Source organism: Microtus pennsylvanicus, chromosome 6 (assembly GCF_037038515.1).
Source record: "Microtus pennsylvanicus isolate mMicPen1 chromosome 6, mMicPen1.hap1, whole genome shotgun sequence".
Lineage (NCBI taxonomy): Eukaryota > Metazoa > Chordata > Mammalia > Rodentia > Cricetidae > Microtus > Microtus pennsylvanicus.
Window position 1 is genome coordinate 19053525 of NC_134584.1, and position 20043 is coordinate 19073567.

A 20043-nucleotide genomic window follows, 5' to 3' on the forward strand; every position below is an offset into this window, starting at 1 on the left:
ATCATTAAGAGGTTCAAATTACAATAGAATTTTTTTTGTAATCTCTTTTTTTTATTGAGAAAAAGGGGAAAAACAACAAGTTTCTGCCTCCTCCCAGCCTCCCATTTCCCTCCCCCTCCTCCCACACTTCTCCCCCTCTTCTCACCCTTCTCCCCCTCCCTCTCCAGTCCAAAGAGCAGTCAGGGTTCCCTGCCCTTTGGTAAGTCCAAGGTCCTCCCCCCTCCGTCCATATCTAGGAAGGTGAACATCCAAACTGGCTAGGCTACCACAAAGCCAGCACATTAAGTAGGATCAAAACCCCGTGCCATTGTCCTTGGCTTCTCATCAGCCCTCATTGTTCGCCATGTTCAGAGAGTCCGGTTTTATCCCATGCTTTTTCAGTCACAGTCCATCTGGCCTAGGTGAGCTCCTAATAGATGAGCTCCACTGTCTCAGTGGGTGGGTGCACCCCTCGTGGTCCCAACTTCTTTGCTCATGTTCTCCCTCCTTCTGCTCCTCATTGGGACCTTGGGAGCTCAGTCCAGTGCTCCAGTGTGGGTCTCTGCCTCTATCTCCATCCATCACCAGATGAAGGTTCTATGGTGATATGCAAGAATTTTTAAAAATGACGATAACATAATGGAACAGTGTTGTTTTGGAAAATGTATCAGTATCTGAGTTCAAGATATGCTGTATGCACTTGTAAAAATTTAAAGAATAAAAGAAATAATACCAATATAGTAGAAATGAAGATAAATATATATTAAATAAATATCATCGCTCCTGTACTTTTATTGTTCAACTCTTAATTTAACTTAAATTTATGGATGATATTAATTAAATACAACCTAATGCTTTAATGCTTGTATACATTATGAAAGGTGTAAATAAAGTCAGTTATTCCCATGTAATAATTATTTAAATGTGTTCATGGAGAAAAGTGTTTTATCCTGTCTAACGGGAGTCTATTATTTATCAGAAGATTCTGGGATGCCACACTTACAGTTAATTGACAGATACAACCAATAAGTCATTATTTTCCCTATTCTTAGTTCGAATATAAACCACAAATTTATTTACCCTTAGTAGCCATCCTTGTTTTATTCTTTCCCTTATTCTTTAGATTGGTGACTAATAAATACATTCTTATTAGAAAACAGAGAAAGATGCAACATATACAAGGCCAGCAAGAGAATAGTTTAGGCTTTTACCAACCTAAAATTGTGTAATCATCATCCCATAGAAAGGAAGAGCAGTGGCTGGGCGGTGGTGGCGCATGCCTTTAATCCCAGCACTTGGGAGGCAGAGGCAGGCGGATCTCTGTGAGTTCAAGACCAGCCTGGTCTACAAGAGCTAGTTCCAGGACAGGCTCCAAAACCACAGAGAAACCTTGTCTTGAACCCCCCCTAAAAAAAAAAAAGGAAGGAAGAGCAGTATCAAAAATGCACAATGAACTGGAGTTTATCCTTTTCTCCTCAAACTAGATAGTTATGTGGGTCCCACATGGGCAATTTAATGGCTCAATACCTTATACAGAGTGTGGGTGTCACTAAATGAACATAGATGGTATTTTCTTCATTCTGATACCAAAGAAAGGGCTATATGACTTTATGAAAGCAAGATCAAGCCATTGTAAATTATAAACATAAAATACATCCAATCAAATATATAAAAATATCTGCCAATCATGATCATTTACCTTATTATAATAGGTAAGTATTAGCATATGAAATCATGGCAATCTGATATTAAATTAGGGAATCTGAAACAAAATTTCCTCATATACTGACAAATAGTTTCAAAATTCTCATCAAAAAGGATCACATTATTTCTCTGGCTTATCCTTGTATTTTTATATAATTAGGAAGTTCAATTGTATCATAAACTTGATTTAAAAGGATACTGGAAAAATTAACAGATTATTATATTTAAAAACTTTTTAAATTTGATTAAGGTTCTTACCCTCAGAAAAAAAAATGAAACTTCTCCTCTGTGTAGGATTTACTCATATGCATCCATAGACATTTGATTAGAATAATTTTTCAAATATAAACAATTAGTAACAGATCATTTGTTTGCTAAATGTTATAGGAGAGAACCAGCTGCCTGAATCACCATCCTTGGAACACTCCTGAGTTAAAGTTCGCTTGTGAAATCTCACTATTTAAAAAATATCCTGTTATTTAAACAGAAGGATCTATGAGGAATAGATAGCGTTAAGGTCATTTTCTATATAACATCCTGGAAGAAATATATTCTATCTAACAAATTGTTTACATTTCACTATGGTTTAGGAAGGTTTACCAGAAATGTTCTTTGTTACTCATTCAATTTAATTTAATATGTAGGAGGTCTCTTTTTAATCAACTTTAAAATCATGTTCTGCTGACTTGCAAATCAGGAGGTCAATGCTAATTGCGAGGAGTCATAACAACTCTGACTGACACCTTCTCTCCCTGCACAAAGAGTGCTGCTCTGTGTGTTGTGGTACTTGGCTTCTCCATATTGCATTACAGGGTTAAGAAGATGAATGTTCATTGCTTTTAATCCTCACTATGATTTATGAGTCTCTTGATATCCTTTCCCTAGAGCAGATACAACTGTGCGGTTGTTCTGCCTGCTGCTTAAATTACACAGACATCTGCAAAGTAAATTATGGATTGTTGTTCGATAGACCATAACTGAGCATTCTCTTCATCTCGCCTGCAGTATTTTTTTATTAGAACAAAGAGTCTCTATTCTCACTGCTTCTGTACTGAGGGAATGCTAGCTAACCAGAATGATAGAGCGATGTCTTGTACAGAGATTTGATATCTAATATTAAAGCTGCATAATATATGAGCAGGGCAATTTTAAAGGTATCAGAAAAGCAAAAACTCCATTTTTATTCCTCTCTTTTATCTTTATTGAAAGTATAGTATCTTAAGGCATGCATAGGACAGTGACATTTAGAAGCAATTGAAATATGTTCCATGGAATAAAATCCATGCAAATGACTCTTGGTTGGTCAGTCTTGTATATTTTAATGTCACACTGTTTCCTAGAATACTTAAAATTAAAAATTGAACAAATAAATAGAGAAGAAAATTTGTGTACAGTGAGAGAATCATTGTAGAATGTTGCCCTGCTGATATTTTGCATAGTGAACTTGCTCTGGCAGTCCTGGGAATGTAGACTCTCGGTAAAGAATGGGAGTATCTTTCTTTTGAATAAAAACTCTGACAGAGGTCAGGTTGAAATAATCAGTTGATTCTGTATTCCCTTTCCTTTTCTGTACTAGTTAATCTAGGGGGATGATGAATCATAAATCCCAGCAACAAGACCATTGTAAAATCCTAATAGGCATGTCTAAAGTTATTAACCTTTGACAATCCCCCCAAATTAGAAATTTCTCTCCATTTATTTTCTTTATGTCTGTTAATTACAACCCCCAAAGAATTCTGTCTGAAGAGACTGTACTAACCATTTGCCAGTTGATCTTTTTTTGTTTCTTAAAAATACATTGAAAATTAAGGTGCTGTGAATTATTTTGTGAGCCCCAGTTGTCAGGCCTGCAGATTTCTGTAGGCACTGAAAGCAGAAATGTCCTTTCAACTCCAGCTGAGCAGGCCTGCTGCTTGCTCTGGCTCCATCAGCTTGTGTGTTTCACCTCAGCAAGAGCCCAGAGCTGGTGTTTCTTGAGGATCAGGACCTGCCAGTCAAACCAATCCTTTGAAGACTTATTTTTTCTTTTTCTAATGATAGTTCCCATATCTGGTTATTTCTCTTACTGTCAAAAGTTCATTTTGAAAATATTACTTTCTCCTAACGTTCTGTTTCTCATCATTAAAATACAAAAATACACTTCAATCTCAAATAATTTTATTTAGTTAAAATATCATAAATATAAATATGCCTTCAGAAAAATAAACATCTTAACTGCCAAACAAGTACAAGCAATTTCCTTTAAAATGTGTGGGTGATGAACAGAAACAAAATTAAAATGGATCTCTAAACTGTCAGAAACCTATATGTAATTACCATACTGCCAAACAATTATCTTAGTAACCTGTTTCTCCCACTTCCCCATATCTTCAATCCCATTCAGGCATTTCTTTCTACATTTAAAAAGAGAACAACAACAACAAAATACTGTCTTCTGCATAATAGAGAATCCAAGCCTAACTCCTTCCCCGCTCCCAACCATCCAGATATATTTGCCAAATTTTCTCATACTTAATATCCACTTAATATGACAAATATCTAAATGGTTTAAAGTTTACTAGGCAAAATTTTCCTATTTCCCATTTTATTATGATCTATAATAAATATGTTTGCCTAAAGATGACAATGTACATAGCCAAGAACTCCTAGGTACAATTATTTAGTGAGTTTTGTAACACATTACATTATTTGATTTTAAGTAGGTTACTCTCAGTACTGCTTCCATAGGTGAATGTTTTGAAAATATTAAGAAGAAAACATTGTCAAAATATTCTCTTTGAATATCTTAAACTTTGTGAAATGCATTCTTATTAATGAGTATTGAATATCTTGATATCTGTATGTTTGTCTTTTATCATGTTGGGTTCAACTTGTTTTTAGTCATTGTTACAAATTCATTTTAAACACAAATGAAACAGAGGACCCTTGAGAAGATCACATTTCTCTTCTTTAATTGGGGAGAAAAAAACACATTCATATTTTTAATTGAGTCTGTGCATACTGTTCAGTTATAAATCACTTGCCTAGTTCTGTGAGATCTTGGGAGTGATCTTCATCACTACAAGTAAATATTACTAGTTAGTTTAGAAGGTTTAGCATTAAATTCATTTTACATCATATAAAATATCTAGGTAGAAGTATTCATGAATTTTTAAGAGGGGAAACTTGACAATGACTTTTCAATAAGTCAAATTTTCAATGTCAAGATAAGCTACTTCCTAAATAAAAATTTTAAAAATTTGTATGATTATTGATACAAAAATAGATGACTAAAGGGGACAGAGAAACACAAAACAGTCCAGTTCATTTAAAACTTCATTTGGAAATTTTATCAGAATACTGCAGAATTCTTACTCATTTGACAGTAGGAACTACTTGATAATATTATAGAACTAGATTGAAGTCCACCATGATTTGAATATGTTTAATCTCACAAATTATTCACTAAAAATAAAGTCATCAGTTTTATACTTATCAAGTATAGACATGCATGGAGAATTTTTACAAATACCATAGCAAGATCCCTAAAAGCCTATGAGTTTAATGACTTGCCTGCCTAACCCCTTTAACCTTTTCTTTCTGAGATTTTACCGTAATGGTAACTCTTAATTGATCACTGATCAGGAACAGAGAATACCAAGGCTGTTTGACTACATACTAAGAATAGTGTCTACCATTACCAGATAGAAAGTTTCACAGAAGCAGTTTAATAGCTCTGTCCATGAACGTTAATTGAGAGTCTAAATATCAGGGTGCAGATCCCTGTCATCCACCAGGAAAAGCAGCTTGGAGTTGTCAGCAAAACCAGCAATTGAACCTGGCTGCGCCATAATAAAAATAATAAATATAAGGAAGTGCATTACTTCCTGTCTCTTTGTATAAAAACTGCTTCCAATATTTGCTATCAAAGTGAGACACATGAACATGTGACTGAGCCCAACTATGAAAGGGTAGAAACAGTATCAAAAAGCAGGGGGTAGAAAAAGGACATCCATTGTTTCTTTGGCTTTAGTTTTGGTTTTTATTAGGAGAAAAAAAAAACCCACCAGGTTTAAATTTAAAATGTCTGAGGAAAGCTCAATAAATAAATACAATAAAGCCCTTGGAAAGAGAAATGATTGCATATGCTTCGTGATTTTATAATCAAGAATAACCTTTTATAAATATACAAAAACCGTAATATTCCAATTTAGGACAAAATAAATATTTTAAAGTTTTATATGGAATTTGTTCTTTGAAGCATTTGTTTTGAGCTGCAAGGCACATATTCTTGATAAAAATCTTTCACATACCTTTAAAATGGCTATCATCCTTTTAATACTCCAGGCTTCTTTTGAGTTCCAACTTCATTACAATCCACAGAAAATAGACCAATCGGGTAACTGAGCTAGAAGAGAAGCACATGCAAAATTTGAATGTCCTTTACCTTCAAATATTTATGCATTTATACATTCTCTTCTAGTAAAACTTGCCAGTACAAGAAAGAAAGTTCATAGGGACCCGGGAGACAATGTAATATCTCATGAACATCAGAATTTACTATTTTATTAACATGTTATAGGTGTAGAATGGTCACAGCTTCTGATAGATTGCAACAAAAGTACCTTTAGTAACAAATATTGAATCATTGTTTCATGCTTATCTTAATTTCAATTTTTTATACTTAGATATATTATCTTTAGTCATTGAGTATCCTCAGCTTCCTTTAGTGAGTGATTATATATATATATATATATATATATATATATATATATATATTCTTTGCTTTTAATGATTGATTATGGAAATTTTGAAAAGCATGTTCATGTACAGAATATGGGGCTCACCTGAAATCTATCACTTGTATTTCTCATGGTTACACAGGGAATAGGAGTTGAAGGGCAGGAGCTAGAAGTGAAGAATCATTTTCATTTCTTCATGACAAGGAAACTTGTCCACATAACTTATACTTTCTTTTGATATTAATCATTAATTGTGGTTTATTACACAGTTTTGTTTTTTTTTTTTTTAACGCAGAGATGGCTCTGCCTTAAAGACTGGGCTCACAACAACAACAACAACAAAAATACACAGTTCTTTTCTGTGAAGTTACTTAGGTTCTTCCTTTATCTTGAGTTAAAGAAAATATGCTGTTTTGAGTTCAAAAACAAATCCAAATTCGAGATGTTGAGTTCTGCATGACTGAGGGAGAAATACTGTGCTAAAAGCTTATAATTTTTATAGGAAATATTTCCCTATTTGTGTTCTTTCATTCATCACTTACCATTCGTCAATTCATATAGTAATTTAATGATTTATGTGCAACAGTCAGAACTCAGTTATCTCTCTAGTATTCTGTCCTATAATCTAATGCTGTATTGTTTAGTTTGTAGTTCATATGATTTCATCTTTGGCCTTTGTGAACTCTTTCATATGCATTTCTCCTGTAATACCATACTGTTTTTCACATTGAACATTTAACTTCTAGTGTAATGACATATCCCACATTAATCTCACAGTAAAATTAATATTACATAATATTAATGTTGAATCACGGTATTTTCTGTCTCTTCTGTAAAGAAGGTCACGTCTCAAAACATCCTTGGTTGCTTTTAATGAAGGTTTTATTTTAATTTTTTTTACTAGCACACACTATTTTATAGTGAGGTTGGCATATAAGAACTTTCTTATTGTAATAGTGCTTTATAGTTGATAGGAATGGACCTTTATACAGAGCTGAAGTAGGAAGAAGTATCTTGCTGCGCACCCGCCCCCGTGTCTGTGCTCCGTGTACTGGCACCCAGTTCACGAGCTTCGGTCAAGGGGACTGGGGGTTAAAATACACAGACACACACAAACTGAAGGACCGCGACAAGGGTCATCCTTGAATTCCCCAAGAATGCCCCCTTTATTGTGTTCAGGAGCAGATTATATAGAGGTAGCCACGCCCCAGCCAAACCCACCAGAAACCACTCTCCTGCCATCAGGAACTCCTGAAGGTCTCCTGCTCAGAGCAGCAGTTGGCACTCAGATCAGGGGATTACAAGAAATTCAGGATCTGGGGTCTCACTGCTCTCAACAGTGTCTCAAAGACAATCTTGTCTAATACTTATGTTGTGTAAATTTTTACTTACTTAAGGAGAAAAATCTTTGCGGATGAGATTAAAGTAGGAATTTTTATTTAGTTATAGTTCTCTGTAAACCCAAAAATAGAATAACAAATATACTTAAAAATGAAAAGCAGTTGTTATTTAATATAAAGGAGAGGTCAATGGTTAAGTAGAGAGAAATTAGGTGTTAGCTTTAGTGAATGCATGATTTGGTCACGAATAATGCATGCAGCAAGCTCTAGAAAATCAAGGAATGCATTCTTCCCTAGTTCTTTGGAAGGGATTTTAACACAATAAGGAAACTCATGATTTCTACTGAGTGACACTGATTTTAGATTTCCAAAAGGCAATGATTTTAGATTTCCAAAAGGCTGTTCAGTCAATTAATTTAAGAAATCTCTATAGTTGTAGCAAGCACAGGATGGTGGTTGCAAATCTAGTTCACTTCATTCTGAGATTAGCGCCATGAGCCTCCAAACTCTGCTGTTCGGATAGTAAAGGCACATTTGTTTATTTGTTTTCTTCTGTGTGTGTTTGTTTTGATGGTGCAGAGGATTGCGAAGGCAAACCCTGTAAGACAGATTTACTTCCCTGGGTTTTACTTGAAGAATTGTGGAAGAATACACACCTCTTGGTTTTGGCCTCTCTTTTGTGTCAATCATTGGTCACACACAAAAGAAATTATATATACTTAGCATACATTAATCAAAATATGTAAGGTACTATAATGCTGTTGATGGTGAATTTTTTATGAATTCACACCTCTAGTAAATCTAATGGTAAATTTTTAGTTTATATGCAAATCATTATTAATTACCATAATAATAAAATGATTTCCCCTGTTTTTAGAAGTTGAATTATTCTTTATTGACTAACAACACAATGAACATATTTCTCCACAATAGATACTCAATTTGTTGATAAGTGATGAAAATAATTTATTGTGATTGTTATGATGATTAATAATATAACTTAATTTTATATATTAATTTATTAAAGTTAGTTTCCCAAATAAAATCAAATAACTGTCTTTATTTTTAGTGTAATAAAAGTGAAGAAAATATGGCCACCACAGTATTCATCAACTTCACAAAATACATTTTTTCTTAATGACTAATCAATAACATTTTCTACCAGCTGTCAAATAATGAAAGAATAAAAATATAAGATCATCAATAAATAAATATATTCTCTGTTTGAGATTTGAATTTTAGCTATGTTTGATACCTATTGATCAATTAAATGAGGAAAGAAAATATTACTTATGGAGATTAATATTTTATCACATTGTTATTGAATGATATTTATCTTCGAAATGTATTAGTTGCATTTTTAACCACAGGCATTTATTATTTCTTAGCCTTTCATCTTAGATCATATAAACATGTCCATTTAGTCTTATAGTAAATCTAATGTTCAGTATACAAAAAATAAAGTTTAATTTTAATGCAATGACTAAAATATAAATAAGAGAACCATATTTTGAGGCTATAGTTTTTGTTAGGATTGAACAAAATGTATAGACCAGATCTGTATTGTCTACCTTCAGTCAACCACCAGAAAAATTAAGGATGCTGATGCTCTATACAACAGTAAACTGATAGAAGTCTTCATGAGTAAATGTAAATGTTAACTATTAGAATGATAATCTCTGAGACATAGACTCTCTTCCAATATCACTATTGATTACCTAAGTAAACTTAAAAGAATTATACTAAATATCTTCAGTTGTGTGAACAAAATAGTCTGTCATAATGACTCCATTGTCATTATACTTTGAGAAAGATTCTGGGTCCAGGGGTAGGTTGATCCCGAATTTCCTGAGAAACCACCACACTGCTTTCCAAAGTGGTTGCACAAGTTTGCATTCCCACCAGCAATGGATGAGTGTATCCCTTTCTCCATAACCTCTCCAACAAAGGCTATCATTGGTGTTTTTTATTTACTCATTCTGACAGGTGTAAAATGGTATCTTAAAGTTGTCTTGATTTGCATTTCCCTGATCGCTAAGGAAGTTGAGCATGACCTTAAGTGTCTTTTGGCCATTTGAACTTCCCACAGGGCAGGGAACCCTGATTGCTCTTTGGGCTGACGAGGGAGGGGGACTTGATGGAGGGAGGGGAGGGAAATGGGAGGCGGTGGCGGGGAAGAGACAGAAATCTTTAATAAATAAATAAAAAGAAAGATTCCATTTGCTAGTACGCAAATGACTAGTTGCGTCTACAGTCCAGGAAAACTTTAGCTATATAAAGAAATACATTTAGGTCTGAGGATGTATGTCAGTAAGTTAGACACTTGCCTTGCATGCATAGAATTATGGTTGAATCCTCAACACCAAGTGAACTTATATATAATCTTAGCATATAATCAAGGGATAAACAAATAAATAGGATAAAAATGGTATATCCAGATTATTTGAAGGGTACATGTATTGTTGAACCCTAAGCAAGAGAGAGCTTGACACAACCACAGTGGGTTTCTTTTCCAGTAGTGGAGTTATTTCTATGATGTCTAAGTACACCACATAACTATACACACTGAAAAGAAGTTATCGAGTAGTTAATGTTGGAAGACCAATATTGTCTATTATTTATAAGGAACACGTACGCTGATATTTATTTAAGTCCATCGTTGTCCTATTAACTTTAACTTTCAGTTGAACATATCCTAAAGTCATCCAGACACTGCATATACCTAAGAGATGTGCAGCTTCATTCTCTTGTGGGATTCCTAGCAGTGGGATCAGAGACTGGCTCTGACTCTGTTACTGGCTTTTGTAACCTTGCTCCTCATACTTGGGTCATCTTGTCCTGCCCAGTACACAAGGAAGTTCTTAGCCTTAGTGAAACTTGATATGCCATGTTTTGTTGATATCCATGGAAGACTTTCCTGAATACAAAGAGATGATGACTCAATTGGGGGATGGAAAAGACAGTGTTTCAGGGCAGAGACTGAAGGAAAAGAGGGAGGAGAGATGAAGACTAGTCTGAAAAATAATTAAATACACTTTTAAGAAGTGTGTGTGTGAGGGAGCTCTCAGTTGAGGGATTGCCCAGATAAGACGGCATTTCTGCGGGAAATTGTCTTGACTCTGCCCAAAATGGCTGGTACTATCACTCAGCAGGTGATCCTGGGTTGTATAAGAAGGTAGACTAAGCATGAGCCAATAAGCAGCATTCCTCCATATTTTCCTTTCTAAATTCTTGCTTTGGTTTATACTTTGATTTCCTTCAATGATGGATTTACTTAGAAATGCAACCCAAATACTTTTTGTTTGTTAGTTTCATTTTTGGCTATAAAAATCCAAAGACATTTCTGAGTGTAATTTTACCATGTTTCAGGAATATTCATAAAGTAAAAATAATCTATATTCACAAAATCATACAACCACAAAGCTGCATAAAATTATAATTTCAATATCTTAAAGAATTTTAAGTGATACACTAAAATATAAAAGCTGAAACACAGTAATAGGGTATCATGAATTGGCTGATATGTGTATGATCTTACGATATGGCATAATCTTAAAACTAAATCTAACACTCCCATTCTATCATTTATCATTTTCTATGGCAAAAAATCAGAATTCATTCCAATAACTTTCTTTTGCTTGATATGAGGTACATATTAGCTGCATTACCAATCTATAACTTTTTTCTGTCTACCAGTGTTGGTATTTTCAAAGACTGTAGAATTTTAAAGGATTTATATTATGGCACAACCATACACATCAGATGAGTTCTTATGGCTTAATTGAAAGGTTTATGTATAAAGTTGACAAGAGGTAATAGTGTGCTTAATTGCCAACTTAAGAATCCAAAGTAACACAAGAAGGACGGTTTAGATTAGAATACTGACCAAATTAGGTTGGCTAGTGGGGGTGTATGGGGGCTGTGTTCAGTGTTAGTTGATGTAGGAAGTTCACTGTGTGAAGCTTTATTCCTTAGGCCGGTGGTTCTAGGCAGATAAGAAGGTTGCTAAACATAAACCTGTAAGGAAGCAAGAAGCAGTTCCTGTCAGTTCCCACTCCAAACCTTTGCTTGAGTTCCTGCTCAGTTTTCTACACAGCTGTTTTTTTTTTCTTACCCCAAACTGCGTTTAATTACAGTGTGTTACAGCTACAGCAAGGAGACTAAAACATTGATGAGAATATTAAGAGCCCTGAAATTATCCCTGATATCAATTATCTTATACACTAAAGTTCAACAGTGAGCTCTCTGGGAGAGAGGACCATGTGAAAGTTGTTGGGATACAAATGACCATCACTTGCGTCTTCAAGTTCAAGCTCTGACCCAGGTACGACCCCATGACCAAAGAAAACTGCAGGCATAGGAGAAAGCCTTCAAGGAATGCTCTTCAGTAAAAAATGCAAAGGCCAGAAAGTGCTGAAAGGAAGACCTCGATAGGGTGCTAAAAGATACTGTTTGTTTAAGTTCTGCTTGCAATGCTATCTCTAGAAGCTAGATAAACAGTATTTGAAAAATAGTTCAAAAGAAGAAAAAGTTATTCATTCCTGAAATGAACCCAGAGTCTTGTGTCTTTTTCTATCATCACCCTTAATTCTAGGTCCCTCTGATGTCTTCTGCTGATTGACCATGACAAAGAAAAATAATATGTGTTATAATATTACATAAGCATTATATATATATATATATATAAATTAATACATAATGATTATAGGTATAAATCCTTTAGCCCATTATCTAAGTGGTGGTGAAACTTAGGTTATATATTAATAACCTAAAGTTCAGCCTGAATACACAGTGTCCATCTTCTCACTGATGGTGAATTATTAATTCAGATCATCAATTATTCATGCAAAATTGAACTGTTTTTCTTTTTAATATAACTCAGGTGTGTAGGCTTTCTACAATTACTCTGGTGTATTCAAGCTTATCTTTTAGAACTATTTATTACTTCAGACACTGTAATTTCTACTGAGCACACCTCATAAGTCAAAATTTTCCACATTCCATCTGTGTTCTTTCCAAAATTCAGATTTTTTTCTGTGCCGTCAATAGAAACTCTGGAGTTGGAATTATCTTCAATGCACCAAGTAAGCACATCTCACACAGATTATTTTCATTTTACAAGTTCTTACTCTCAAATCATTTGAGTTGCTTCATTTCTTGTATTTGTGCCTTATTTTAGATAGAATTTTGTCCTCAACTTCACTACCACAGCACAGACAAAATTCTTTGTTCAATTCTTGGCACTTTGGGTGTAGCTAAGCTAGATAAGCAATAACAATCTAAAAGCAATCTAACCAATGTGAATGTTCATGCTAGCAAGAATTACGTGAAAGGGAGGAGGTATCATGATGTTGTTGAGTCCTATTAATGGAAACCTACTTTCCTTGGCCAAAATTATTAAATTAGAGTTCTACCTCAAGACCTGAGTAAAGACTCACATTTTACATTGTCCAAGATTTCATAAGCTATTGTACCCTCTCTTAAGAATTTCTCCATCTGTGTCTGCCCAATTCCTTGCCAGAGGATCAGTTCTAAGCACAGTTGAAAGAATTAGAGCCATGTTAAAATGGTTGAGGTAATTATTTTTACTTTAATGAGACAATACACTTTAATCCCCCAGAAGCACTCCACTCTGTGCACTTAACTACAAATCACTGTTAACTTCTTTTCTTTCTGAAATGATAACTTTATGTGTTTCCACTTTATACCACTTCACAAATTAACCCAACCCCTAAGCATGCTTACTGGACATTCTCATTCGCTTCAAAAAAAACTCTCTGATGACTTTGCAGGTTTCTTACCAACTTCTATTGCTGAACTCTTAACTCTGATCTTTAGCTCAAAAGATACATATATCTTCCTATATCTTTATTCCTTGTACCAATATCACACTTCCCAGCAGCTGTCAAGATTGATAACTAACCACCTTTTACTCCCTTCTTAACTTCTAGTGAAATGGCCCATGAGATTCATTCTGTGTTCACTTTAAAATTATTTTAGCAACATGACTAAAAACTTACTAAGGGAAATACAGATTGTTAAATCACTTCCTACAAAATCTATAATTATTGCTCTCCACTCGTTACCCTATAAACCTGTACAGGCTTTTCCCAAAACGATTGTACAAATAATTTCCCAGTTGAAGAATTTACTTTAATCCAACCCCTTTTTATTGCAAAACTCTAGGAAAAGTAGTGAGTATAGCTAATCAACTTTACCAGCTTCTGTGCACTTTAAGATCTCCCATTATTTTTCAGCTAGATTCATCTGTCAAGGGTTTTCTGCAATTCTGAAGACAACTCCTTCCGACCTTAAAATTTATATTCATAATTCCCTTCCTGAAACCTCTTTCTTGGATTCATTTTTCTTCTTCCTTTTGGCGACTACCTAAGTGATACTATTACAACTTCTGAATTCTTTTATGGAAATGTCAATGTATATATGTAAAAATTTTAAATATTCTTTCCATAGGTACTGTCATGACTTTATAATTTCCCCATTCTCTACTTCCCAGTTGATATTTTCTGTCTGTCATCTTCTGAATGTTACAGAGGCAATTAAAGTGTGGCAGAGTCTATCATAAACTCATTCCTTGCACACTACTAAGGAAAGCAACTTGTCCCCAACCACGGCTTAGTTTTCTCTTTCCCTCTTGCTCTTTTCGCTTCCAGCTTATTTCCCAAATGTCAGACATCATGGGCTTCACCTGAAAGGCTAATGTTCAGTCTCCTTTTCACAATTTGTCCTAAATCTGCTGCTGTTTAGGCCCCATGCATCTCTATTACATTACAGATTTTGTTAGCATCCTTTCTTTTCTTACACCTTTAAATTTTAATCAAAGTAATATTTTTAGGAATACAATTTTCATATCTGGTGGTGGGGAGGAGGCAGAAATCCTTAATAAATAAATAAATTTAAAAAAAAAGAAAAAAATTGTTAGTGTCTTTTAAGCCCCATTAGTGAATATTCCATTTCCATACTTGCATCTACTTTTGTGTGGCATATGAACTTGCATTAGAGATATAATAATATTCTGAAGACAGTACACATACTGTTTGAGTCATTTTATGTCAGATAGAATATTCAGTTGAAATAGTGTAGTTTGATGCTTTTTGCTGTTACTCTTTGGCTTTTTGGCTCTTATTCTTTGGAAGTCCTGCCAACCAGCTCTCAAATAAGTCTCAAAAAGGCTTATTCTTCCTTATAAATGGTCAGCTCTAGCTTGTCTTGTTTATACCCGGCTTTTCTTAAATTATCCCATCTACCTTACAATTTATTTATAATGTTTGGCAATTAAAGTTATGTTATCTGTCCTTTAATACTCTTCTCAATTGATAGTTCAATTATTACTAATTTATTTAATTTCAAAGTTTAATATAACCTCTTCTACAATGAAACACTGGAATGTGCATCTTCTCTATCAATGTTCTATCACAGGTCTAAAATTCTCTACTAAATTTCAAATGACCAAGTACTAAGTATATTCACTAGTCACCACACAAATGTGTAAATATCTGATATATGAATATGACACATATAATTTTCTCTACTTGCTATCAATATACAGCTTATTTGTACTTGTTAAAACCGAGAGCATAGAAAACAGGAAATACACAGATCTTCCAGCGTCAGATTAAACCAAGCTAAATTGCAGCATAGAAAGACTTTAGAAATTCACAAACACATCATCTCTCATATGAAATGGGTCACAAGAAACATATGACCATGACCAGCTAAAGTATATAGAGATGGGCAATGATCACTGTTAAATCATTCACGTAATGAAACAACCTAACTTGTGAAGCTTATCCTTGTTCATTAAATCAGCAGATATATATTACATAAAGGGGTCAGAAAATTATGAGCAATTTCTCTGCAAGCGTGAACACCCAAGGAATCATCATTTCAATCCTGATAGAAATGTCTAAACACTGGAAATGTATAAACCACAAATTAGCAGATGTTTTTGGCTGTGGGTCTCTGTATTTTTCCCACCTGCTCCAGGAGGAATATTCTCTGATGATGGCTGCATACAGCACTGATCTGTGAGCATAGCAGAATGTTGATAGTAGTCACTTTACTGTTACATTATTTCAGTGGGAAGGCCACTATTATAGACTAAAGAACTTGTAGTTACTTTGGTGTTTATCTTTGCCTTTAGGTAGTGTGCAAAGTACCTTACAGTGCCATGAAAATAACTAGTCCATAGGGATGAAAGCTCTAGGCAAGCACCAGTTTACCTTCTCTGTGTTCAATTATGCATGTAGGTGTTGTCTTCATAAACAGAGCCTTAAGATCACTTTGTGGAGAGACACAAATAGTTTTGGCTATAGCTGGGATTGCTTGGGAGTTCCCATGAGACTCTTGTTGTCAACAATTTAAGTTTATAACTCATTCCCAGTATTGTGATCTTCATTTAGTGGCAATAGATGTACAACTGGGACTATGTCTCACTGTTATTTGGTGATTTCATTTAGATGAACTTCATATATGTATATATATTTTAGGAAGCTTCTAGTATATTAGATTTCTATAGAGCCTCTAAAATGGTACTTAGTTGTAGCATTTCCACCATCTATTTCGTCCGTATTTCCTTGTACTCTCTGTTTCATACTCTTGTAATTATAAAAATGCTACCATGTATAAAATTAGACAACTAATAGATGCTCTTTAAAGAAGTTATACATGAACAGTCCCTATGCAATTTCCCTAAGTCATTTACATAAAACACGATCCCTTGTTTTTTTATAATTTGCTCACTATTGGTAACTTTTGGTTCATGTTTCAAACAACCAAATGACCTGTTAAACCTCTAGAACTCTTTGAGTTGAAAAATCAAAGACAGATTCACAAATGTGTGTGGTGCTCCTAGTCTCTGACTGAATTTCAGGCTTTCTCAAGGTGGAATCACCATCTGAACATCAGTAAGCTCAACTGTGAGAAAGGCCTCATGCATCACTTTCTGCCCACAGATAAGAAAGGAAAAGCAATACCCCAGTTTAAGACTGTCACATAAGAAACAGTCTGTCTTTTGCAAGCATGAGTTTCCTGTTCTTTTCAAGTCTATCTAAGATATGAAGAGTCAGGTTCACAGTAAAAGGAAAGTCTCCTTTCAACCAACTAATTCAAATATTAATCTTATCTAAATATATCATGACACTAAGCAGACACTAAAAATAATGTTTCACTGAATTTTGAGACATTCAGTGGCCTCGTAAAGTTAGCAAATGACAGTAACGATCACTGTCTCCTGAAATACAGGAAAGATATTAGAGAGATTGGGCAACATTATCTCAGTACCAACTTATTAACGGTAACTGGAGAAATGTGTTCTCTCTTGCAAAAGCATCATTCTTCTCTAGGATGTAACCGTAACAAGGGGTCAGCATGAAAGGGACCTCTGCAGACTTGGAGTCTATTTTCTGTCAAACCTGTCTCCTGAGGGAAGTACTAGAAACTACACACCAGGACAACTCAAAGAGAAAAAAGGATCGCAAACACGAGCAGAATGAAATGAAGCTGTTAGACTCTGAGTTTTCCATCCATTGCAATAACTGACAATTTTGCTATAGAATTTTGTCGTTTCTATTTCAAACTGCTCGAAATTATTAAGTTGAAGATGGAACTTACAATAGTTTCAAGTAAAACTCATGCCATGGAACAATAAGTTTCTATTGAAGGATCTGTCTCAAAGGAATGAAATTATTATATAGGTATCATTTTAAAAATAATTTATCTATTTCTAGGAAGTGGAATTGAAATAAAAGGGAACACTCAGAACGTAATTATATGAGTATATATGCTTTCATTTTGTACCAATTTTCCTTTTTCATATTCCAAACATCTATATCATCTTAAAATAATTTTGTATGGACTCATTTGAAGGAATAGATAAGAAACTATCTTAGAGTCCATTAAATGTATTGTCTTCCAGTATTTTGGAAGGGTAGAGTTTAAAGATGTCTACTATTTTACCTGAGAGCATTATTTCTCTGTAGGAATTCTGTCCACAGAAAATACATATCTCACTAAAGTGCTGATCCCTAAGTTTGGACAATAAAGTAAAACTTAAATTCAAAGGATGACAACAGCTATATTTGCTTGGGGCTGAACTTTTTCAGATATTGTTAGTTGAATTTCTTAAACCATCTTAAAACTTAATACCTAGGATGAGAATAAAAACATATTTTCCTAGAAAATTCAAAGTTTTACAAAATTCAAAGTACTTGGGTGGCAGAGGAGGGTGATTTCTGTGAGGTCAAGGTCAACCTGTTCCACAGAGCAAATTTCAGGGCAGCCAAGACTGCACAAAAAAGCCTGTCTCAAAGAAATAAGAAAAATACATGAATAAATAAGAATAAAATAAAGGAAATAAAGAAAGGAAAGAGGGAAAAGATGTCATTAATTTAAGCAAAAAACTATTTCTTTGGAATGCTATCCTTTATTACATAATTCACTTAATTAGCAGGATTATCTAGCTAGCTAGCTAGCTAGCTATCATCTATCTATCTATCTATCTATCTATCTATCTATCTATCTATCATCTATCTATCTATTTCATATATAGCCTTATATGTGTTATTTGAAGAAAACATTTTTCTAAATCTTAAAAAATTGTCTTTTCTTGCTGTTTCACATGGCCTAATTCACATACTCTGAAAACTATTGATCATAATGTAATAAAGAAAAATAGTTTTAGTAAAAGTAATTTTATGTGCAATTATAATATACTATAAGTACACAGTTTGGAGAAGTCAGACTTTTAAATTGAGAAAGGCAAAGAGAGGTATTCTGTATTTTATGATGCTATTTAGCATTTATCTTCAATTTTTGTCTGTTATCCCTCTTACTTTTTATAATCTGCACATTTGTTAGTAAGAGCCTATGATATCTAAAAATAAATGAGAAACAAGCAGTTAGGTTAATTTTGCATCCCTTTGATCTAAATGTCCATTATAGCTACCACTTCCATAAAACCAATTATTGAGTATTTTAATGGAACCCATAAAACATGTATCTCCAAAACATATAATTCTAGTGAGAAGGAGATGTTAATGTCAACTGAAAATTAATGCATATATTAAAATGCATATTTTGTATATGTAAGTACATAGAATATGCTTCAGTTATAGTGACATTTTTGTTAAAATACTTTTGTCTGTCCTGAATCTCTTACATTTACACTATAAGCACAACATACAACCACGATGGAACAGATAAATTAGTGGAGCATAATAAAGTCAACATCTAGTATTTTAAATTGTAGTAGGGAGCAGTGGGCTGCGTTCCTCCCCAGCTCCTCATGGATAGCTTTATACCCCAAAATAACAACACACAAATTGTATTCTTTTAAACACTGCCTGGCCCATTAGTTCCAGCCTCTTATTGGTTAACTCTCACATTTTGATTAACCCATTTCTAATAATCTGTGTAGCACGTTGAGGTGGTAGCTTACCAGGAAATATCTTAACCTGCGTCTGTCTCGGAGAGGAGAATCATGGTGACTGCCTGACTTGGTTTCTTTCTCCCAGCATTCTGTTCTGTCTACTCTGCCTACATAATTTTCTGTCCTATTAAAGGGCCAAGGCAGTTTCTTTATTAACCAATGAAATCAACACAAAGCAGAAGACTCTCCCACATCATTAAATGGCAATGTTCAAACATTTATGAGTGTTCCTATATCTATTTATATCTACCCAACTATCTATCTATCTATCTATCTATCTATCTATCTATCTATCTATCTATATTTCTATAAATAAATTAGTAATTTGTGGACATATATGTGTAAGCTTCTATCAGTGTTGAAACATAAAAGAGACTTATCAATGTTCTTTTAATATTTTGTATTTTTGATAGTCTGAAATATTTCCTATTAAACATATTGCTTCATATGCCTTTATATCTGTTCTCTTTACAAAATCCAGAAATATAACCATGAAACAAAACCAAACAGGAAATTCATAATTCACCGAGTAGAGAAAACAGAATTTGCCCAATATACATCAAATAAAGCAATGAGACAGAACATGATTTCCTTGGAATATCTGTTAAGGATGAATAGATGCATGTCAAAATGAAATTCAACTCGTACCACAGAATCCTGAAGGTGAGCAAAAGGAGAGATGCCTAGTATAAGGAAACACATAGATGGCCAACCAAAAGAGATTAAATAAAAGCCATCATGACAAGCAGAGAGACTCCCACCCTCTGATCCCCTGCATATCTCTTTCCATCACTGAAAGCTCAAGTCTACACTTAGAGACTCCACAGAGGGGAGCCTATGAACCAGGGTCTCT

At 34.1% G+C, this 20043-nt stretch overlaps 1 protein-coding gene across 4 annotated transcripts in view; it reads right to left on the reverse strand.

Moving 5' to 3' along the window:
- Positions 1–20043, reverse strand: part of Cdh12 (cadherin 12) — a 788260-nt gene that overhangs the window by 515083 nt on the left and 253134 nt on the right. For all 4 annotated transcript variants that reach the window (XM_075975840.1, XM_075975839.1, XM_075975838.1 and 1 more), the window contains exon 2: positions 5976–6070. The gene's annotated coding sequence lies outside the window, so the exon portion shown is untranslated. The remainder of the gene's footprint in view (positions 1–5975; positions 6071–20043) is intronic.